Source organism: Phacochoerus africanus, chromosome 11, assembly GCF_016906955.1.
Source record: "Phacochoerus africanus isolate WHEZ1 chromosome 11, ROS_Pafr_v1, whole genome shotgun sequence".
NCBI classification, from domain to species: domain Eukaryota; kingdom Metazoa; phylum Chordata; class Mammalia; order Artiodactyla; family Suidae; genus Phacochoerus; species Phacochoerus africanus.
This window is the reverse complement of record NC_062554.1, coordinates 118,640,545-118,664,935: the sequence shown is the minus strand read 5'-3', so window position 1 is coordinate 118,664,935 and position 24,391 is coordinate 118,640,545.

The following is a 24,391-nucleotide window of genomic DNA, read 5'->3' as shown; positions in this document are numbered from 1 at the left end:
GGATGCTAGGTTCAAATCTAGTTACTCTAACTTGGCCTAACATGAAAGTCCATGTTAACAGTCGATAGTCATGCACTTCCAAAGAGATAGAGCCTTGGACTTGAGAGAGGAAAATAGCTGGAACTACTAGCAACTCTTCCCTGAACACACATATACACATATATGCAGGAAGCCTTAAAATGTTCCAACCTCAGTAAAAGTATACATTGAAAAAACAACCTTCCTAAGATCATAGTGAAATGACAACGGCACCTGTATGTCTCAGCCTGGCATCTAGGTGGAAGAAAAAGTCTTTCCTGGTTTATTTTAAGCCTCAGCATGTGAGTCAGTAGGGGTAGTGTTTTGAATTTACACAGGTTCTTGTCCTGAGAGATGACAAATTAAAAATTAACATAAAATTCAGTCCCATGCTGCTGATATTTTGGATATGACTGACAGAATCAAATATAAAACCATGCTTGAGAAATAAAGCCTTCACCTTGGCTGTCCTGTATTTCCACAGATAAATTCTATTGAAGATTAAATAAAAATTTAAATTATATAATACAGGGAAACATTCTACCATATGAAGGTCAGCAGGCACAACAAACATCAGGGAATTTGATTGTTAAGAATTTCAGATTATTGAACAATCTGAGAGGTATGTCTGAAATGATTAAATAAATGAAAGAGAAAAAAAAACAAAGAAAAGCAAGATGCTACAAAAGACTGCAGTTTCTAAAAGGAATTAATTAAAATGTATAAAAAGTTATGTAAGATAAAATTTAATAGTTTGATTAAATAAACATGTCATGTTCAGCTGATGAGGTAATTATTGAACTGCAAAAAAAACTTCTCAGGGGGATAAAAAATTTGAAAAATATGAAGGAAAGGTTAGGAGATGTGGAGAGGTGATATTCTGTTAGAAATTGTAGGGAGTTCCTGTTGTGGTGCAGTGGAAACAAATCTGACTAGTATCCATGAGGATGCAGGTTTGATCCCTGGCCTGGCTCAGTGGGTCAGGGACCTGGTGTTGCTGTGAGCTGTGGTGTATTTTGCAGACATGGCTCAGATCCTGATTTGCTGTGGCTATGGTGTCAACCAGTAGCTGTAGCTCTGATTAGACCTCTAGCCTGGGAACTTCGTTTGCCGCGAGCGCAGCCCTAAAAAAAAAAGAAAATTGTAGATCTAACACGTCAATAAAATTGCATAAATAAATTTTAAAAATGTTAAATCTAAAAGAACATATTGACTTGGGAAAGAGATGATTGATGAAAATAAATAGCATCACAATTTGGAAAAATAAATAGAGATAAATGAGTATTAATTTTACACACTGGAGTAAATCAGAAAAAAGGAAGACAAAAATTTTTTTCTTTCCTTTTTTTTAATTGAACTCTAAACATGAGTTCTGCCCTCTTAAAAATGGTAGGTGTATAATGTAAGATTGTTAACTATAGACACTGTGTTGTACAGCAAATCCGTAGAGCACATTCATCTAGCAAAACTAAAACTTTATTCTAGTTGAACAATGTGTGACAACCAGCCCCTAGTCCCTGGTAAACACCATTCTGCCCTCTGTTTCTGTGAGTTTGACTATTGCAGATTCCTCATGTGACTCAGTGTTTTTCCTCTCTGACTGGCTTATTATGTTTAGCATTGTGTTCTCCAGGTTCATCTAAGTTGTCACAGATGTCAGGATTTCTTTTTTTTCAAGGTTGAATAATATTTAATTATATATATGGACCACATTTTCTTCATCTGTTCATTCATTGATGGACATTTAGGTTGTTTCCATATCTTGGCTCTTGTGTACAATGCCTCTGTGATCATGGAGTTGCTTGTGATGTGGGCTTTAGCTCTTTGGGATTATACCTAGAAGAGAGATTGCCAGGTTATATGGTACTTCTAATTTTAATTTCTGGAGGAAGCTCCACACTGTTTTCCATAGTGGGTACACTATTGCATTCCCACAGAGTACAAGGGTTCCAATTTTTCCACATTCTTGTTAACACTTATCTTTGTCTTAATGTATTAGCCATCATAATAGGTATGAGGTGATATCTTGTGGTTTTGATTTGCATTTCCTTGATGACAAGTGATATTGGTTACCTTTCTGCATACTGTATGTCTTTGGAAAAAATGTCTATTCAATACCTTTCTCCATTTATTTTTAACTGAAATTTAGTGGATGTGCAACATTATGTTAATTTCTGCGGTACAGCAAAGTGATTCAGTTACACACACACACACTTTTTTATATCCTTTTCTTATGGCTTATGACAGTATATTGAATATAGTTCCCTGTGCTATACAGTAGGGCCTTTTTATTAAAACCCATTTTATTTACAATAGTTTGCATCTTCTAACCCCAAACTCTGACTCCATTCCTCCCCAGACCCCTACTCTACCCTTAGCAACCACAAAACTGTTCTCTGTCTTCGAGTATGTTTCTTAATTTGTGTCATATCTTAGATTCCACATGTAAGTGATATCAGACGGTACTCTTTCTCTTTATGACTTACTTCGTTTAGTATGCTAATCTCTAGGTCCATCCATGATGCTACTTATGGCATCATTTCATTCTTTATTATGGATGAGTAGTATTCCATTGTATATTTGTACCACATCTTCTTGATTCATTCCTCTTTTGATAGGCATTTGTTTCTTCCATGTCCTGGCTATTGTAAATAGTGCTGCTACGGACATGCAGGTACATATATCGTTTTGAATTACAGTTTTGTCTGGATATATGCCCAGGGATGTGATTTCTGGCTCATATGGCAACTCTGTTTTTAGTTATTTGAAGAACCTCCATACTGTTTTACATAGTGGCTGCGCCAAATTACATTTCCACCAACAGCACAAGAGGATTCCCTTTTCTCCACACCCTCTCCAGCATTTGTTATTTGCATATTTTTAAAGATGGTCATTCTGACCAGGATAAGGTGGTACCTCACTATAATTTTGGTTTGCATTTCTCTAACAATTAGCAATGTCAAGCATATTTTCATGTGCCTGTTGGTCATTTGTATGTCTTTGGAGAAATATCTTTCTAGGTCTCCTATTTTTTTATTGTTTTTATTTTGGTTATTGTTGAGTTGTGTGTTTTATTTATTTAGGAACGAAATAAGTTTATTAAAATAGGATGATTGTGAGAGATGCAGGAGGGCATGCAAAGAGGCTCTGTCCCAAGGATTATGTGGGCTACATTTTTATAATCCATGGGGAGTGGGTGTGGGAAAAGACCACCTCTTCCTCTTTGTTCAAGTAGGAGCTCCTCCTTGGCATCCTGTAAGAGAGTATTTGATCTTGTAAGGTCAAACTAGGACTGTCATGGTGCTCATTCAAATCAGCAGAAGGGTGGTCCTTAAACTCCTGCCCTTAATCTGAACTTAAATTCAGGTGTCACCCCATTCCTCACCCAATGACCTGAGGCATATCTCACGCCTCCACTAGTCAAGCAAGCCTGCCTCTTTCTGGCACTCTTGAGCAATTATCAACTTACAGTGGTCTCCCAAAGTTCCATAACATCTCTCTCTCTATGATCCCTTATTGGGACTTCTACAATTACCTGTGTGTAACTAGCCTATTCCATCCCTATCATTTCCCCCTCCAGGTGTTTTACCCCTTTATGTTTAAAGGGGGTATTGGGCGATGACTATTCACTAATTACTTCCTGCTGAGATAGGGTGTAGGCCTGCCTAGGGAAGGAGTAAAACACCTAGATAACAATCCCTTCTCTGTTGGGAGGGCCAGTGTTGCTCTGGTTAATGAGTTGTATGTTTGTATATTTTGGAAATTAAGCTCTTACTGGTTGTACCATTTGCAAACATTTTCTCACAGTCCACAATTTGTCTTTCCATTTTTGTTTATGATTTCCTAAGTTTAATTAGGTCCTATTTGTTTATTTTTGCTCTTATTTCTATTGTCTTGGGAGGTTCATCTAAGAAAACATAGGTATAATTTATGTCAGAGAACATTTTGCCTGTGTTCTCTTCTAGGATTTTTATGGTATCATGTCTTATATTTATGTCTTTAATCCATTTTGAGGGATGTGTGTGTGTGTGTGTGTGTGTGTTTATGGTGTGAGGGTGTTCTTACTTCACTGATTTACATGCAGCTGTCCAGCTTTCCCAGCACCACTTGCTGAAGAGACCGTATTTTTCCCATTGTATATTCTTGCCTCCTTTGTGGAGGATTAATTGACTATAGGTGTGTGAGTTTGTTTCTAGACTTTCTATTCTGTTCCATTTATACATATGTCTGGTTTTGTGCCAATACCACACTGTTTTGATTACTGTAGCTTTGTAGTATTGTCTGAAGCCTGGGAGGGTAATGCCTCATGTTTTGTTCTTTTTCCCTGGAATTGCTTTTATAATTTGGGGTCTTTAGTCATTCCATATAAGTTTAGGATTGTTTGTTCTAGTTCTCTGAAAACTGTCTTGTTTGATAGGGATCACACTAAATCTGTAGATTTCTTTGGATAGTATATCCATTTTAACAGTATCAATTCTTCCAATCCAAGAGCATGGGATATCTTTCTATTTCTTTGACTTGCCTTCCATTTCCTTGATCATATTTTATAGATCTCAGATAGAAGTCTTTTCCCTCCTTGGTCAGGTTTAGTTCTAATTTTTGTTTTTTGCTTTTTTTTCTATTTGGTTTTTTGGATGTGAATTTAAAAATAATTTTTAACATCCCTCTCTGATACTTCATTGTTAAAGAAATTCAACCAATTTCTGTATATTAACCTTGTATCCTGCTACCTTGCTGAGTTTATTTATCAGTTCTTGTAGTTTTTGTGTGGAATCTTGAGTGTTTTCTTTATATAGTGTCATGTCATCTGCATATAATGACAATTTTACCCCTAAGGAAAACCTCTGACACTACATGATCTTGGAGTGTATTTGGCATTAGGTACATGTGAAGGCTGAGTGTTGTGTGGGACTGAAACTAGGAAGAGACTGCAGTATGGAAAGTCTGGTCTCTGGAATACTTGAGGTTGGAAGTAAGTGCTAAACAGAATGCATGATTATTAAGCAAAAGCCTACAGAGTGAATAATGAGGTTCCCACCTCAACTGCTAAAGCACTACTGGTTGGTCTCACAAACTAGGTAGAAATACAGTTCATGTGCCATATGCATATTGGCCCTCTGCTGTCTGGTCAGTGGTGGGTCTTGGATGTATGTCCTTGTCCCATAGCCTAATTTCTAAGCTGTGAGTCCATCCTCCAACATGGCAGGTGTCAGTAACTCCAGTATGGGTTTCCAGTAGTCAGGCTCAGAGAGGCTCTCCACAAATGTGCCATAAAATATCTGGCTCTTCCTTCTTCTTGAATGGAGATGGCTAGTAGATCAAGGTGGTCCTAGGTGTGAGACAGTTGGGCAACCTGCTAGGTTAGTACTCAGATAATGAGTAGAAGTTGAGCCTTGGTGATCATAGAGCAAAGGAAGATCAATTTTATGAATAAAACTGCTATAAACCAGCTTCTGCATTTCTTTTTTTTTAATGTATGTTTTTGTCTTCTGTTTTTTTTGTTCTTCCTCAGAGTGGAATTTCTGGATTATAAAGTAGATGTATGTTTCAATAAGCCACAAGGTCCTACTGTGTAGCACAGGGAGCTAAATTCAATATCCTGTAATGAACCATAATGACAATGAATATGAAAAATAAAATATCCATTTATAACTGAATCATTTTTCTATATACCAGAAACTAGCATGAAATTGTAAATCATAGTAAGTTTATACTTCAATAAGAAAGATATATGTATATTTACATTGATAATATACTGTCAGACCTTTCACTGATGGTTATACTAGTCAGTAGTCCCGCCGCAATGTTTAAGGATTTTTGGATACCAACATAGAATGTTGTCAATCTTTTAAATTTTTAACAATTCTAATGGTTTTATTTCATTGTATGCTTTTATTTCATGGTAGTTTCAATTCCTTTTCCTTGACTAATAATATCGAGCCCTTTTTTGGGTATTTTTTTCCTTTTTGTACATATTCCTTTGTAATATGTCTGTTAAAATCTTTTGCCAGTTTCTTATGGGGTTACTCGGTTTGTCTTAGTGATTTGGGGGAAATTTTTATATTAATTAGCTATGAATCTTTTGTCAAATGTAAGTTTGCAAATTTTTTTTCCCCAGGCTGTGGCTTATCTATTTTTTAATGGTTTCTTTGGATGAACAGAACTTTTCTACCTTGATGAATCCCAATTTATTCTTTCTTTTATGGTTATTGATTTTTATGTCCAGTCTACGAAACCATTGCTTAACTCCAAGTTACAATGATATTCTCTTAATAGTTTCAGCTTTTACCTATGGAATTAGAAGTCATTATAAAGTAATGTTTGTGTTTTATGTGAAGTAGGGGTCAAGGATCATTATTTCCATACATACATATCCAGTTTTTTATCATTTGTTAGGAAGATCTTCTTTACCACATTGGATTGCTTTGGCATTTTGTCAAAAATTAAATGACTATAGAATACTTCTGATCTATACTCTGTTGGATTGCATCAGTTACTGACTCATGCTTGACTGACTCATCTTTCTTGATAAAGTTTTCTTTATAAGTCTAAAATTATGTGGTGAAAGTGTTATAACTTTATTCTTTTTAAATATCATTATTCTTTTTAAATAAAAATTGGTGTTTAGATCTTTTGCATTTCCACAGATGTTTTAGGGTCAGATTATCAATTTCTTGAAAGAAATATGCTGAGATAGTGACTAAAATTTTATCAGAACAATTTTTGGAGAATTGTGGGAACCAATTTGTGAAGAATTGATATCTTAATAATATTTAATCTTGAAATCCATGAGCGTGACATAGCTTTTCACTTATTTGGGTCTCTGACTTCTCTGTGATATTTTATAATTTTCACATCATAGATATTCTTAAATTTATTCTTAAGTGTTTTATGAGTTTTCATTTTAGAAGTAGATTTGTTTTTTAATGATATAATTGTAGTTACTACAATTGATTTTTATTAACTTTATTTGTTAATAATGATTTGTTTTTTAATGATATAATTGTAGTTACTACAATTGATTTTTATTAACTTTATATTCCACAGTTTTGTTGAACATGCATATTCTATTAGATATTTTTCAAGTTTCTTGCAATTTTCTGAGTTAGCAATCTTACCATCTGCAAATAAATCTTTTTTTTACTTCTTCTGTTCTGATTTTTATGAGGTTTATTTTATGTTTTTCTTAACTCTTTGCTCTGGCCATCTTCTCCAGTAAAATATTGAATAGAAATGATGGGAATGGGGATCTCTGCCTTGGATATAATCTGTTGGAAAAAATGTTGATTCTTTCATCTTCAAATGTGATGATATTTTTTGTTTTTCATCAATTAATTGAATTAGGTTAATAAACTAATGTATTTAATTTATTTGTGTGTGTAGTTTGATGAGAACTTTTAAAAAAATTTTGAGTGGGCATTGAAATTTGTCACTTTTTGGAGTTCCCATCATGTCTCCTCAGAAACGAATCTGACCAGTATCCATGAGGATACAGGTTCAATCCCTGGCCTTGTTCAGTGGGTTAAGGATCCAGTGTTGCTGTGAGCTGTGGTGCAGGTCACAGACACAGCTTGGATCTGGCATTGCTGTGGCATAGGCTGGCAGCTACAACTCTGATTCGACCCCTAGCCTGGGCACCTCCATATGCCACAGTTGTGGTTCTAAAAAGACAAAAAAAAAATTGTAACTTTTAAAAAAAATTCTGCATCATGATCCTATTTATATATTATTGGATCAAATTTAGTTAACATTTTTAAAAAGTATTTTTGCATTCTCTCTGCCAAGAATATTGGTGGGTAATTCTCACTCAGTCTCTGTAAATCTTTTTCCATAAAGTCTTTTTCAAGCTCTGGTATTAGTGCTATTCTGACCTCACAAAATTAGTGAGAAAATGGTCTCTTTTTCCCCAAAGAAGTTTCTAAGTTGGGTTTCTTTTATATATATATGGTAGAATTCATCAGTAAAACCACCTGAGCCTGGAATTATTTTTTGGAAAGTTTTTGATAATATGTTGGATTTCTTTGGGAGATAGAATGATCTGTTGATCTTAGGTAAGTTTGGTAAAGTATTTTTTTTTATTTTTTCCATTTGATTTAAGATGTAGACTTTGTATCATACAGTTAGTGTTTTTGATACTCCCCAATTATTGATGTGTGTATAATCTTTAGTAAGAATGACCTTTTTATTCCTAATATTGGTAATTTGTATTACTTCTCTTTTTTTTTCCCCCTTGATGACTATGTCCAAGTTTTTAACCAGTTTTGCTGGTCTTATTTACACTAACTTTTATCCCTATCATTATTTTCCTGTAATTTATTTTCTGTTTTTCTCATTTGTATTATTTCATTCCATATTAACTTTATGACCATATTTCCTTAACTGTACTGTTGTAAACATAGAAAATAGTACACCTCAAAATGATAAGAAATTAGAAAATGTTTTCTGGCACATAATACTATGTTAGTGGTATTCATTCCTATTGTTAGAGAGACTACCCTGGTACTTCTGGTGAGGTTTCTATAAATTTCTAGTTCAGGCGTTCCCGTGTGGCTCAGTGGTTAACAAATCCGACTAGGAACCATGAGGTTGCGCGTTCGATCCCTGGCCTTGCTCAGTGGGTTAAGGATCCGGCGTTGCCGTGAGCTGTGGTGTAGATTGCAGACACGGCTTGGATCCTGCATTGCTGTGGCTCTGGTGTAGGCCGGTGGCTACAGCTCTGATTGGACCCCTAGTCTGGGAACCTCCATATGCCCCAGGAGCCGCCCAGGAAATAGCAGAAAGACTAAAAAAAAAAAAGAAAAAAATTTCTAGTTCAGAATGATTAAGTATTTCTGTATTTATACAGGATAAATTTTAACCAAGTGGAGATCAATAGGTTAATATTTTAAAGTCCTCATTGAATAAAATCACTAACATCTATAAAGTTATATTACATTCAAACTGAAAACAAAAGAGGAATTTCTCTAGCTAAGTGAGACTGTTTTCTCCTGAGCTACATAGCTCACTGTCTGATGAGAACATTTTCAGAAAACTGCATGAATTCAGCACCCGTTTTATTCATGTACTTTGAATGAGGTCAGGTTGGATTAGAAAATGATGGGGATTTGTAGAACCCAGTATCTATGGCAGCTTTGAGTAGGAGAAGAATGTGATAGATGATGAGAAGAGGGAGGTGGAATGGAATTACTTCTCACTGAAACCGAACTGTGTGACCGTCCCCTGGTATTGGGTGCTTTATCTCTGATAACTCCTAATATTATGTGACATAGCTTTTCCATTTTAGAGATGAGTACATCCAAGGTTACAGTGATGAATAAGATGGGATTCAAATTTAGGACTGTAAAACCCCCAAAGCCATTTCTTAACACTACGTGAAGCTTACACATAGCTCTTCAAAGGAAGGTGGGGAGCCATACTCTGGTTCGAGCATGGGTATAGTCTCAAATAGTGGTTTCACTGGAGCAACGATTAAGGAAACTTGCTAATACTTGTCTGCAACCCCCAGCTTTAAAATTGGCCATGATGCAAAGTAGGAGAAACCTCTGCAGAAATACAAAGATTTTTTTTTTTAAGGCAGCACTTTTTGTTCTTCATTTGTTTACTTCTTCATGCTTTTCTCTTTCCTTCCGCAAAATGTGTTCACAATACCCTTCCGCAAACGTCAATCCCAGTAACTAGACACACACTTTAAAGCCATTCCTGTAATTATAGGAATCTAGTAGTTATTAGCCATGGGCCAATATCTCTCTTTATAGAACTTAATCCTCTTTTGCACTTTAGGGACTATTTTTTAAGGAGTAAACCGTCCTGCTTTAGTTTAACAAATGTTTATGACCTTCAGAACCTTTCTGCTGAGGACAGAATGTTATCAAAGCCTTTAAGATGTATGTTTTCCTAAAAATATTCTGTGTGGGCCCTCATAGCGATGGAATCTTCTTATATTCCCAAAACAGAATGGTATGGTTCAGAACCCGCCCCATCTTCTCTGCCAAGATTTCTTTTTTGAAGGGGGTGTAGAAGGGCTATATTTAGTGAAACACCTATAGGCTTTCCAATTTATGTGTTGCTGAAAGGTAATGAGGGCTGAGGGAGTTTTCCAAATCCCCAGGAAAGTTAAAGTTAACCCTGTTTTATGCACTAAATGCATGAATTTGTATACAAAGCTACCGTTTGCATGTGAAATCTCTTTTGACATAATTTTGAAGCTTTGCTCCTATTTGGGAAACTGGAATTCAAGGTCTTAAATACAGGACCTAATAAAAAATAACTCTTAAGCATCCTAACATTCCCTTCAAAGAAGCATTTCGTCTCTAAATAGGCAGTCTAGAGTTAATTTTAATTCTTCAAGGAAACTCCTATGAGCATTTGCCTGGATAATCAATCCACGTGCTCTTGCCCAGTTCAATAAAAGTATAGCTGCAAGAACACAGACACTGCGTCCACCGTGGAGGTGGCAAGAGGGGCTGGCAAGGGGAAGCTTCTAGCCCAGATGTGGCATGCCTTCTTACCCTACTTCTCCAGGGGCATGAAAGGTGGCAAAATGGCAGAGAACCGCCCATTTGCCACTTTTTCATGTGCTGAGTCTTGCTTTTAATCATGTGCTAAGTTTTCCAATTCTTCTGTGGTTTTCTCTGTTCATTTATCCCCCATGCCTCCCTCTCTCTTCTCACTCCTTTTCTTCCAGACTACCTTTGGTCCTTTTGATGAGAGTTCTCAATAACTGACATGAGATATTTCTTAACTATGTTCTTACTCTATAACCAATTACCAAAGATCTCAGAGGCTGGAGATTCTATAAGAAGTTGCTTTATTAGGTGTTCTTTTTCAGAGAATGAGCCACAGGTATCATTAATTTATTCATCCAACAAATAATTTATTTCGTATCAGGCACGGTCCTAGGTTCTAGAATAGATCGGTAAAAATGAAAGGAAAGAAAAAAACATATACACGTTCACAGAGCTTTCATTCTTGGCAGGGGATGGAGAGACTTTATAAAAAGTAAATTATATAGTAAGTTGAAGGTAGTAAGTGCCTTACTATATAAAAATAGAGGAGGGTAAGGAGGATGTGAATGCTGTGAGGCTGCAGGGTTTTTTTTTTCTTTTTTCTTTTTAGGGCTGCACCCAAGGCATATGGAAGTTCCCAAGCTATGGGTCAAATCAGAGCTGCAGCTGCCAGCCTATGCCACAGCCACAGCAATGCAGAATCTGAGCCTCAACTATGATCTACGCCAGAGTTTGCAGCAATGCTGGATCCTTAACCTACTGAGCAAGGTCAGGGATCGAACGTGCATCTTCATGGACACTATTTTGGGTTCTTAACCTGCTAAGCCACAGTGGGAACTCCAAGACTGCAGTTTTAAAAGCGATTTCAAAGTTGGTCTTGCCGAAATGTAAACAAGGTGAAGGAGCAAGTGGTATGTCTCGGAGGGGTGATTTTCAGAGGAAACAAGTGCAAAGTCCCTTTGAGTAGGAGTACTCAAAGTATTTGAGGAAAAAGAGAGAAGTCCATATTGTTGGAATTGGGTGAGCAGATCTGAATTTTCCAGTGAAATTGCTGTTGAACTTTGATGTGTAATTTCCCAGACGCCCAATAATGATTTATTGATACTAAAGACTGATTAATTGATTCTGAAGGGATTCCTAGATGATTTCTTACAAGACGAAAATATACACAGGCTGCTAGAACCAAAGGAGCACTTGCCAATTTGCTATAATGTCATCGGTTTAGGCAGGTGAACATGGCAGGCTGATCACAAGCACTTTAACAAATGTTTTGCACACCATCTCCTTGAAACCAAGCTGCATATAGTACCACATACTTTTGGTGGGTGAAAATCAGGTTAAAAAAAAAAAAAACCCAGGTGCAGCCCCCAAACAAAAAAAAAACCACATTTCCTGTATCTCTTCATTTCCGTTTTCTTCCTTATCATACTAATTTCAGCCAGTACCTCCAACCTTATTGAGACAGTCAGGGCCGTATTCTCTGAGCTTCCTAAGTTCACCTCCACTCTGTCTGTTCCTATAGGCATTTCTTCCATCTCACACACCCACACTCTAGGACTGTCCCCATCAAATTTGTGTTGCTGCCAAACATCCCCAACTCTCCAGAGAAGCTACAGACGTTCCCATTTGATGGAATCCCTTCTTCTACTTTCACAAGGTAGCAGGTTTTTGTTTGTCTCTCTGTGTTGTTCACTATCGGATACTCAGAACCTGGCACTTAGGTGTGAGTGGAGAGAAGGGTATTTTTCCATCTTAAAGCAAAAAGAATTCCCTTTGAATATTTATTTCTTTTTGGACAAGAAGCTCCTTTTCCTTTCTCCACCCCTCCCTGCACACCCACATGCAAACCTTCGTAATGCCCCAAACCTCATCTTTTCTTTCTCCATCAAAACCTCTCTTCCTTCAATGGCGGGCACTTTTCTGAGAAAAAAAGGAGGAAGATAACCTATTGAAGTAAATGCCTTTGATGTCCCAGTAATTACACTGGAGCCCTCATGGGGTTGTCTGAATTTTCAAAAGAGGAAGCCCATCCATCTACATGATAGTTTTTCAGGAATATCATGAGGGGAAAGAAAAAAAAAGGGGGGCCAGTGATTTTAAAAGAAGTTGCGTAGTTTGGGAAAATGATTGTCTGCTTCCCCTTATGAGAGAGAGATTCTGTTAGAATGGCTTTTTGGTGAACCTGTCTTTTGCCCCCTTTAAAACCTTCTAAACATGCTGTTGTCTCTGCATCTCATCATGGTTATTTTCAAACATCCGTTTTGAGATGTTTCTCTTGCAGTGGAGGCATTTCTGAGTGACATTTCCCATCAGGACTGCAGGTCTGTCTGACCCACCTCCCTGATTGTCCCACATCACTGCTATGAGGGCCAGAGCAGGCTCTGTGATTGTGGGGTGGTAGACAGTCCTGGCCAATGGGGTTAGCTCTATTTCACTCAGTATGCTCTTCAGCTAAAAGCTCTTATTTTAAGGGCCACTCGGGGGGCAAAGGATATGGGTACAAAAGTGCAGCTTGACAAATCAGAAATCCTATTATTTGATAGTAAACCGTTTCCAATGGCTTTGGAATCTGGGCAAGATGTATCTGTCCGGAAGGACCTGACATGTCTGAAGTAACTGCTGGGGTTCTTTAAATAGCAGAAACATTCGCAAAACAAGGCCGGTTGGACAGGAACTGCAGGCACTTGTCAAATTACTTTAACTTCTTTGGTTCTGGCCGGATTGATTTCTTTCATTAGCAGAAGTTCCATCTACATACCACTCTAGCCTCAGGAAGTTGGAGCCTGATTTAGTGGTCTTAATTTAGGAGCATCCTGAATTTTCAGGAATTTATTGTTTAATATTTGAATGCCCATATGTGACGTTAGGATTAATCGGCTTGATTCAGATATACATCTTTTGTGAGTTATGCCTCAAGTTGACTTTGAAACACAGTTTCCAATTAGTGGTGCCACCATCTTGGCCATCCAGCCTAGAGGTAACAGATTTGAACACTATTTTCAGCACAGTCTCCATGTAAGCCCTCCATCTAAACAGCTTCCTATTTCCTATTTTCCCTGCCTTAACCTCGCTAGCCTTTGATCGGGACCCTAGATCAAAAGTTTCCTGACCTCATCTCTCTTTATTCTCTGGACAGTGACCTTAATAGAGGTTTTGCTGCTCTATCCCTGGCCCCAGGAGGGAGACTTGGAAGTACAGGGGAATTTAATAGTCGCTATACTTAGGGGCAGTGCCAGCATTACATGGGTGGAGTTTAGGGATGATAAAAACCCTGGGATGTGTGGAGGTCCCATAAGTAGCCATTCCATTGTTCCCAATGCCAAAAGTACTCTCGTCGATAAGTACCGTTTGTTTACTGTCTCCCTCCAGCCTCTTTATAAGGATCTCTTTGCCTTTGCTCTTATTCTTTGTTCACCTTCCTCATTAGAGTTTGTTTCTCCTCTCTCTTCCTTTCTTTCGTTATTTGCTTTTTATGGCCCCACCTGCGGCATACAGAAGTTCCTAGGCTAGGGGTCAAATCAGCTGCATCTGCGACCTACATCAAAGCTCAGGGCAACACTGGATCCTTAACCCACTGATCAAGGCCAGGGATCAAATCCATATCTTCATGGATAATAGTCGGGTTCGTAATTGCTGGGCCACAACAGGAATTCTGCCTGCTCTTCTTTATACTTATCCCAGCTGAGACATCCACTCAGGTACTCTACCTTTCAGTATCGTCTCTGATCCCATCCTTACAGGCTCAGTGTTATTTCCACATTTTCCTTGAAACCACTCCCAAATCATGCCACTCTGCACAACCTCTTAATACTGCAGGTCCCCTTCCCATCTATTTAATGCATCACCCCTAGGAAAATCAATACACTTGTGCTTAAAGCTTTTGTGGGTGCCATCCATCCTCTCCAAGCTCCTCAAGAACAGTCTTGTGTCTTACCCATTCCCATTTTGGATTTCATTTTTTTCTCTAGCCCCCTCTGCAATAGCCAAATCAGTTTACTTTCTTTCTCTCAAACATGCTGGGGCAGAGACTGCCATGTATTCACCTCAGCCCATTGCCCTGTCCTCCAGAACACATCACAAGGCCTCCCTTGCAGTGAGGGTTGGTGTTTGAACTGAGTTCTAGCCAAAGGAATGATGGTGAAAGTGAGGCGTATCACTTGCAAGCCTGCCCTATGAAATATTCCCATCTCCAACCAGTCCGCTTTACTCTTCCTCTTTTCTACCCACCAGGTAAAGGGAGAGGACACCACAGACTACCAAAGACCTTGAGGACAGAGCCACAAGATGAAAAATGTTAGGTCCTCAAAGAACTGGGCAGAGGAGTTCCCGTCGTGGCTCAGGAGTTAACGAATCTGACTAGGAACCATGAGGTTGCAGGTTCAATCCCTGGTCTTGCTCAGTGGGTTGAGGATCCGGCGCTGCCATGAGCTGTGGTGTAGGTTGCAGACATGGCTCAGATCCCCATGTGGCTGTGGCTCTGGCGTAGGCCAGTGGCTACAGCTCCAATTGGACCCCTAGCCTGGGAACCTCCATATGCCGTGGAAGTGGCCCAAGAAATGGCAAAAAGACACACACACACACAAAAGGGAGTGAAAGAAAGAACTGGGCAGAATACCCCTCAACTCACTGGGAGCATCTGAATTCGACTCTACATGGACAAGAAATTAACTTTGTCTGAGATGGTTGCATTTTTGTTGTGGTGGCAAGCATTACTAACACACCTGCTGTATACTTTCTTAGCTGCGTGAACTTTTTTTGCGTGGTCCGCATTGTCTGGAAAGAATTTCCCTCCTCAGAGTTTTAAACTGCATGCTTTGTCTGATACCTGAACTATGCCTGCCTCCTCTGTAAAGTTTTCTACAATTTCACCAATCTAGAGTGACTTCTTCCCCTTCGATTTCTTGAAAATCACACATACTGCTTTACCACTCACTCAGCAAACCATATGATACTGCACATGTTTTTATTTCACTTAAATGTATCTCTTCTCTGTTCTCTGGTAATTTTTAAGATCTTTCAAGGTAGCGTCTTTGTCTTATGCTTCATAGTATTATGGATGTCATGGGTGCTCTGGAAATAACTGTAAAATGGATGAACCGACTTATTTTATGCAGGCCTTTTTACATCCTATCCTTCCTTATTGATACATTTTATACTGTAATATTTTGCTCCTTCCATGCATGATTTTGATATTATTTCTGATTTCTGTGCTTACTTTTCAGTTAGAAATGCTGCTGAAAGAAAATTACACCTTCCCAACATTCTTTCTCCTTCATGCTATTTCCTTGAGTGCTTCTTATGTGTTTGTTTAATAGATGCTAGTTCCCTAAATGAATCTAATTTCTCCCGAATTCAGGAAAAAAGGAGAGAAAGCATCCTAATCCTCGTGCTTTGGGAGCGATCAAAACATTGTATCAGATTTCTTTATTTTCTTTGTTATCTTGGGAGTAATCAGGGAGGGCTGGCTGACTGTGGTGAATGAGGTCAATCATTACTCATCGACTTTTTGTCTAACAGAAGAAAAGATTCTTCAGTCTGCTACTGTAGTGTGATCATCGCTTTTGCTCGTTTCATCTTGGTGGTTGCGGATGTTGAGGCATATGATATTGTCCAAATAGTTGGGGTAATCCGGTGAGACTGCTTGTAGGATATGTCTGAGGGAAAACCTACTGAGACAAAGGCCTTGCCAAGAAATCAAAGTTATTGACTTTGCTCTTCTTTCTTCACCTTGGGGGCTTGAGACCCCATTCAGCAGTCAATAGTGGCCATACAGAGGAGACCCCTGGGTCAAGTGTCAGGAGGCCCAATCTCTCATCCCAGCAGCTTGATCCTCAGTGCCTCACTTCTTTCTGCACAGAGTGATGGGCTGATGGATTTGTCACATCCATTTTGGTGTCTTATCAGAGTCAATGAGGCAGTATCAATTACCATATAGGTAATTTCTGACTAAAGGACAGATAATAGACAAAACGTCCCATAATGCAGCAGTGTTAGAATCTGAATCATTATGAAGCAGATGGCTTAATTCTCTCACCTGCATCCTTTGCTAGATCCTCTCAGCTCTGAAGGGGGCCGATGTTTTTCTGATGGGAGGAGGCCAGTGACCAGGAACTTCCCAAGTAGCAAACTGAGAAGGTTCTTTCCATGAGGAAGTGAGCAGGCAGTTCAGCTAGACCTCCAGTGGTTGGGCCTGTCAGAGAGCATCATGGAGGAAGACACTTAGGGCAGAGGGAGGAGCAGTGTTGGAGGTAGGAATAGCCAGTGGCTCTGTGCCAGGTGATACAAATTTGTGAACTAATTAGAGCTTTAACTTAAAGACGAACAGTACTTTTCTATAAACCATCTCCTTCACTACTTATTTAATATGATGGCTCAATTTAAGTGGCTGCTTATTATGGGCAAGGACTGGACTCACTTTATGTTGACATTGTGTCTATCAGGGGATAGAGGAAATGATGGCACAGACAAAATGTTTGCTACCCACCTACTGGAAGATGGTTGGCCTTAGTTTCTCTTAGTTTCTCTTCCATTTTCTTTTGTTTCAGATTCTGAGATGTATTTTCATAGCTGCATTAGATATTCATTCCTTTACTCACTCAATAGTCATGTATTAAATGCCCAATATTACTTTAAGCGCTAAAGATATAAAGGTCATACCCTCATAGAGTATACCTTCTTATGGGAGGAGAAGAGCACATGTGTGTATATATGATACATGATGATATATATGATGTGATATGTATGAGATATATATATCTATATGATGTGTGTATATATATGTGTATATATATTTACATATATATATATCATATAAATATATAATTTAAGCAAAGTCCTAAATGAAATGAGGGAGGGAGCCATGCAGATTTTTAGAGAAAAATCTTTCCAGGAAAAAGAATTGCCAAGTCCCAGAGGGCAGGTATGATGGCTTACTGTAATAGAGGAGCAGGAAGGAGACCCATGCAGCCAGAGTGCAGAAGCAAGAGCAAGAGGTAGAGGAAATGAAGTGAAATAATTATACTGAGTTACTTAGCAGTTTTCAGCAATGGTAACATTAGGATTTATTCCGGGTGAAATGGGAAGTCATTGAATGGCCTTGAGCAAGGGAGAGCCCTGGTCTGATTTCCTTCTCAGAAGCATTGTTCTGGCTGCAGCTTGGACACACGTGTGAAAGGCCAGTGGTGCAGAGTCTCTTTGTCCAGAGAGAAACAATGGCGACTTAGAGTCAAGTGTAGTGTGAAGTTCCCATCATGGCTCAGTAGTAACGAACCCAGCTAGTGTCCATGAGGATAAGGGTTCGATCCTGACCTCACTCAGTGGGTTAAGGATCTGGGCATTGCCATGGCTATAATGTAGGCCAGCAGCTACAGCTCCAATTTGAACCCTAGCCTGCGAACTTCCATGTGCTGTGGGTGCCACCCTAAAAATGAACGAACAAACAAAAAAGAATCAAGGATAGTGGTGGAGGTGTCCCTTTCCCCAGTCATTGTCAGAGTAGAAAGATGATACTCTTTCTTGCAAGGCTGTGTGCCCAGCCTAGATCTTTTCAATTCTAAGCAGGAGCCCCCAGGGGCTCCTTATCTTCTCATTCCTTCTCCCCGTGGGGCCTGGAGTCAGCCTATAGTCCTTTCCTCTTCAGCACTGCTGCCACTCCCTCCTCCCTGGGAATGCCTTTTCTCCCCAAACCCAGATGGGAAGCAGGGTATCATCTTCCCGCAGAGATATGCACATAGCCCATTTTCGTGTATAGCGTTTTACCTTGAAGCAGCACAAAGACACAGTTGGGGGAACTGAAAAGTAAATATGGGGAAGTTATAAGCCTTCAAATTAATAATTATTCAAGTTAATAATTCTTGGTTTCCAGAGCTAGTCCATGACTGGTCCCTCAGGAGACCAGGTGGGGCTGTTCACGATCTGGTCCTGAGGCTGTCAGAGCTCCAATCTTAGCTCTTGGAGCTTCACATACTCATGCTTAAAATGGGGGTAATGGTGTCTATTAGATTGAAACATATAAAACTGCCATTTTGGTAGGTCGAAGAGGTCAAATATTGACAACTTCATATAACTCAACTTAATACATCATAGGATTGTTGTAGGTGAAATGAATAATGCATGTAGAGCACTTATGATAAGTGCCTGTCACAAAAGTATTCAACATACACGAGCTATGACGATCCTAACGATTTTTATCTGAGATGGTAACTGAAGTCTTATTGGACTTCTGCCCTCAGTTCCATTTTTCTAAGTGGTACCAACCAAATGCCTAGCTTTAACTGACCATTGCCTAAAGATAAAGAGCAAGCAGGCAGCCTTCTCATATGCTTCCCAGTATGTTGCCATGAATATGACATTGATGAACGACAGAGGTCTTATGTCCCAAGTAGACATGTAACTAAGGTCCTCTCTTCTGAGAAACCTATTCCCTGAGCCTTTCCGTATACTGAGTGGTCACCTCCAAGGCTCACTGTCCTCACACTGCCCTCTTAATAGTGCTGTTGCCCCAGTTGAATCATTACACATTTAAGTGTCAGGTAATTCTTTTTTTTTTCTCCCACACCCATGGCATATGTAAATTCTTGGGCCAGGGATCAAATCTGAGCCACAACTGTGACCTATGCCACAAACTACAGCAATGCTGGATCCTTAGCCCACTGTGCCTCAGTGGGAACTTCTTAGATAATTCATTTTCATTTTCACATATGTGTTTGAGTATTTTCTAGGTTTTAGGCAGTGATATGTTGCTTTCAAAAACAAAAATTTATCTTCACAGTAATATTGTCATTTATTTTTCATTCATTCTACTCATATTTATTGAGCATCTTACTAGATGTCAGAGATTATGTTAGTCAATGGATAAAATGGTGACCAAATCAAATAGTGTTCCTGGGAGCTAACAGTCTACTAGGAGAGACCGACATTAAAAACATAATCTGATAGAAGTAAATGTAAAATTGCAATGGCGGGAAATAGTATCAATGGTATTTTGGCAGCAAGAAATACAGAGCTTTGATCTAGTCTGTAACTAGACTGATAGAGGCTGCTAACTAGCACACACCACACTTTTGAGAGAATTAAATAAAGATGTCCTAGGACATGCATTTCTGTGCCAGAATATAGAGATGGGCCAGAGGAGTGTGGCTCACTTCCACCTATTTCTTGCTCCTCAGCCAGATGCTCTTGAGTAGGATGCAGCCTGCATAGATGCACCATGAAAGCTGGGGTCAGGGAGGCTTCTGGGAGAAAATAATGTTGAACTCCTATTATCTGAGATGGGTAGAAACTAACTACAAATATGTGAAGATGAGTGTTTGTATTCAGTAGAGTGGAGAGTTGGAGTAGTGTTCCAGACAAAGGGAATTGTGTGTGCAAAGGCCCTGTGGCAGAAAGCAACAGGAGCCACTTGAAACCCAAAAGCTATCCAATGAAACTAGAGCTCATAGAGTAGTGAAGGGCAAAGTGGGAAGGAGAGCTGGAGAATTAAGCAGACTTCAGACCCTGTGGGCCTTGGAAGGAACTTTAGTCTCCGTCATGAAAGCAGTGAAGAGTCACTTAACTATTTTAAGTAGATGGCGGTAACAGAATTAAATTCTTGTTTGTTAAGATCACTTAGGATGTTAGGTGGAAAATGGATTGGAGAATGATGGCAATAGCAAATACAGGGCAACCCATCAGGAGCATGTAGGAGGAGAAAAATGATGGAGTTTGTAACAGTGTCAAAGCCAAGTAGATGGAAAAATGGTACATAGTCAATATTAGGAGATAAATGTGATAGAGTTGCTAATGAATTTTATATCAGGGACAAGGGGAAGAATCAGTCCGGGATAGTGCCAAAGATTTTGGCTTGTGGAATGGCATGAATTGTGAAGTCATATCCTGAGATAGAGAATGCTGGAAGAAGGCCATGTTGGGCAGGAGAGAGGCTGAGGTGAGGTTTCATTCTTGGCATCCAAGTGGAGTTATCAGGTGGGCAGTAAGACATACCAGCAAATCAGAGGAAAGATCTGTGTCAAAGACAGACATTTCTGAGGCACCTCTGTGAAAGCAGCAATTAAAGCGATAAGTGTGACTGAGGTCACTAAGGAATACAATCTAAATAAGATAAAATGGCTTAGAAATGAGCCTTTAGGATTCCAAATTTGCTACCCAGACAGGAAAGATAAAAGTTGTCTTTATATTCATTTTCCAGAAATCAAGGTTCAGAGGACTTGAATGATTTGCCCAAGGCAGCTGGCTGGTAAACAGGCACTGTGGAGTTTGATCCTGTCGTTTTAATATTCCAGAAGTCTCACTCACCCACCATATCACTTTTTTTTTCAGTTTTTAAACAATTGGTTTTTACAAACTTTGAAAAAGATTGTCATCATTTCATTTAGCATTGAGTAACTCTGTTTTCTTCAATACAGCTTAAAAAAAAAAGTCTAAAAGATCCACAAAGCTGAGGGTGGAAGTGAGAAAGGCAAAGTGGGTGCTGGAAAGAGTGATCAAAACCAAACTCTACCAGCCTTGGGAACCTGGAGTTCACCAACTTGACATAATTAGGTGTTCACTTTACACTCAGTAATTAAATGACTTCACACCAACTTCTTTATGAGAGAGAAAATTAGTGCGAGGTGCAGCAGACACCTCCAGGCTATTTCACAAGCCCTTGCCACCAGGGCTGGATTCTGTGACTGACTCCTGCTGGCTTGCTAACTGCACTCTCACACTTCTGTGGACCATGCAGGCTCTCCCCTGTCCCTGTCTCAGGTCAAAGAGCTGAGAAACGGGTCCCAGCAAGTTCTGGGAATGAGGTGCTGAGCTTCTGCTGGGTCTGTTGTATGCAGGTTCCTGGCAGTGGATGACATGAGAGTAAGTCCAAGGGTTCTGTGAAATAAAATGGAACTTGGAAAATGGGGAGGGCTTTCCAGACCAGTCGTGTCCTGAGATGACTAGGTGGCGTGGGCTGCATCTTGTAAAGTCATTAAGATTTCTCTCCCTTCATAATTAGACGTCAGGAGGAGATTCAGACTTGTAAAAAGCAGTAAAAGGAAAACCAAAATAAGGGCTTAAATAACAATGACTCCATGAAATCGTAGGACTGATATTTTCACTTTAATTTTTTAAGGACATGAAAGTGGCTCAATAATTTAAATATCTGTCAAACTCAAATTATTCTCACCTACCCATCCACTTAAATAAACAGTAAACAAGGCTTGTAAATGTCTTACCTAGAAATGGAACACCTGAAAAGAGTCCAAGTTAGGCAAAATTTGTGGCTGCAAGGAAATGGATCGCAGACAAACAGGATCCCTTCATATTCATTGCTTTGCAGCAGTTCTAATTAATATTTAATCACTGTGGAACTGCCTTCTTCCTCCAAGAACTCATTGGGAACTGGAAGCCACCTCTGCCTAAACTGATGAATTTTTATCTGGTAATGATGACTCTGGTTGACTTACTACCAAAGCATTAAGTTGTAGACCTCAGAACATGGAAGTAACTAGGAGCACTGGGGTGTTCATAGCTTTTAGATTCTTGTGACATCTCTCAGTTTCTGTAATATGATGGCGTGGGTGGGAAGGAACAGTGAAGGGCACAGAGTCTAAGGATCTTAAGTTTTAGTCTTTGTCCTGTTTTCCTGTTGCGTGACCTTGGCTGCGGCATTTAACTTATTTTTTATTTATTTATTTTTTTACAATTCAGTGTTTTTCAGTGTCTTTAGAGTTGTACATCCATCACCCCCAAAGAATATTTTCATCACACACAGAAGGAACCCTATACTCATTCACAGGCACTCCTTACCCCTCCCACTAGGCTACCACTAATCTACTTTCCATCTCTAAGGATTTACCTATTCTGGACATTTAATACACATAGATTGATACATGTGGGTTGTTTTTTTTTTTTTTTTTTTTTTGACTGGTTTCTTTCACTTAAAAGAACGTAAGACATTTAATTTAATTCACCAAACATACATTGAGGGTGACTAGTGAGCGTGGCCAAAGACAAACTGTAGATCTTCCAGGCTATGTTAAAGAATTTGTGTTTTTTTCTAAGGGCTGTGGGGACTCAGGGGATGATTTTTAGCTGGAAAGTAGCATGACTAGATGGGTCTATTAGAAAGCCCTCCCTGGTGTCAGGTGGATTGGACAAAGACAGGGATTGATACGGAAAACCAATCAGGAAACTTCGGTAATTGTCTGAGCAAGAGATGTGAATGTAAAAATGAGGGAAATGATAACAAACATGGAAAGAAGGTGACAGAGATGAGACATATTAAGAAAATAAAAAAGGAAAGACATGGTGAAAGTTGCATATGAGCCTGAGGGAGAAGAGGATGACTTAGGGACTTCTGGTACAGACTGCTCAATAGATTCAGCTGCCTTCCCTGAGTTAATAAATAAAGGGAGAGGGTCAGATTATATGCTTGATGAAGTGAATTTCACTTGTAGAATACTTAGTTTGAAGTTTATATGGAGGATTCTTGTTGAAAATACATGATAAGCAGCTGTGATACAAATCACAGGAGAGTCCAGGTAAGAGGTAAAGATTGTGAGGCCAAATATTTATACAGAGTAGATGAAATTGTGAACACAGATAAAACCTGATGAGAGAAAATTCAGAATGAAAAGAGAGGATGACGGGGAATGGAACCCCCTGGGAACATTAAGCATGTAAGAGGTAGATAGTGGAAAAGGAGCTATGTTGTACAATAGTCAAGTAAAGGAGAATCAGAAGACAGAAGTCACAAAGAATCCCAGAGAATAGAGCTTCCAGGAAAGCATGGCCAATAGTGTCAAAGTCACTAGAGAATTCAGGTATGATGGAAACTCAAGAATGGTTGCCTGAGATAGGTTGGGAAGATGGAATGAGAGGTATGTGGAGATATTTTATGTTTGCTTGTGAAAACAAAAATAGATTATAGATAATAAATTAAGGGGTAAGTTTCTTTTTTCAGATAGAAGAGATTGAGCTTATTCATATCCTCACAAGCTAGAAAGAAATGGCCAGAATGAAAGAGAAGCTGGATAGGGCAGCCTATTGATAGGGTTAAAGTCTATCAATAGGCTCCTCTCTCCAGGGGTTGGTACCTGTTTAAGGAGGGAAACTAAACTTTAGTCAAGCCCCTTTCTTCCTTTGAGACCAATAGGAAGCAGATAAGAATGGTTGTGTTTTATTTTCTATAATAGGGTGGGTAGGTGTTCATGGAAATTCTCATTCAGTTACCATTATTGTTGTTGTGATGTGGGACATAAAGTCAGATACACAGTATGAAGGAAAATGGCAAGTTAGGAGTTGAAGGACTGTAGTGGTTTATAGTAGCTGTGAATTAGACCTAGACCAGGGAAATACACAAAGATTAAGAACACCAGTGAAGATCCAGCTGAAATTGAAGACTTATCTCAGAGGTGGCATCAATACAGAGAATAGTGAATTTTCTCCATTTGCACGTATCTGCTGAAATGTAAGAATGCAGAATGTGAATGTTTAGATTGATCAATGCTGGGGATTTGCTTTAAGGTAAATAGCTAAGGAACCAAGGTGGAAGGAGTTCAGATTGCAAACCAGGAAGATATTGATCTATGAGCCATAGAATAGAGGCTCTCTATGAAAGGATGACAGTCCACAGGTCTGGGAGACCTGGAGAAAAAAATGAGGAAATAAAAGAGCCAGATACTTTGACTGTTGAGGTAAAAAAAAAAAAAAAAGGATGGAATTTTAGATTTGGCATGGGGGGCAGCTGAGTTGTAACAGGGCAGGGCAAAAGTAATGGGTTGCTCAGTAAACAAGAGGGCCCCTGGAATTAAAGAGAACAGGACTCCTGGAGCTAGGCTATTGAATTGATTGTCCACAAATGAAGGAATATAGGATCCTGGAGGCGGTATTCA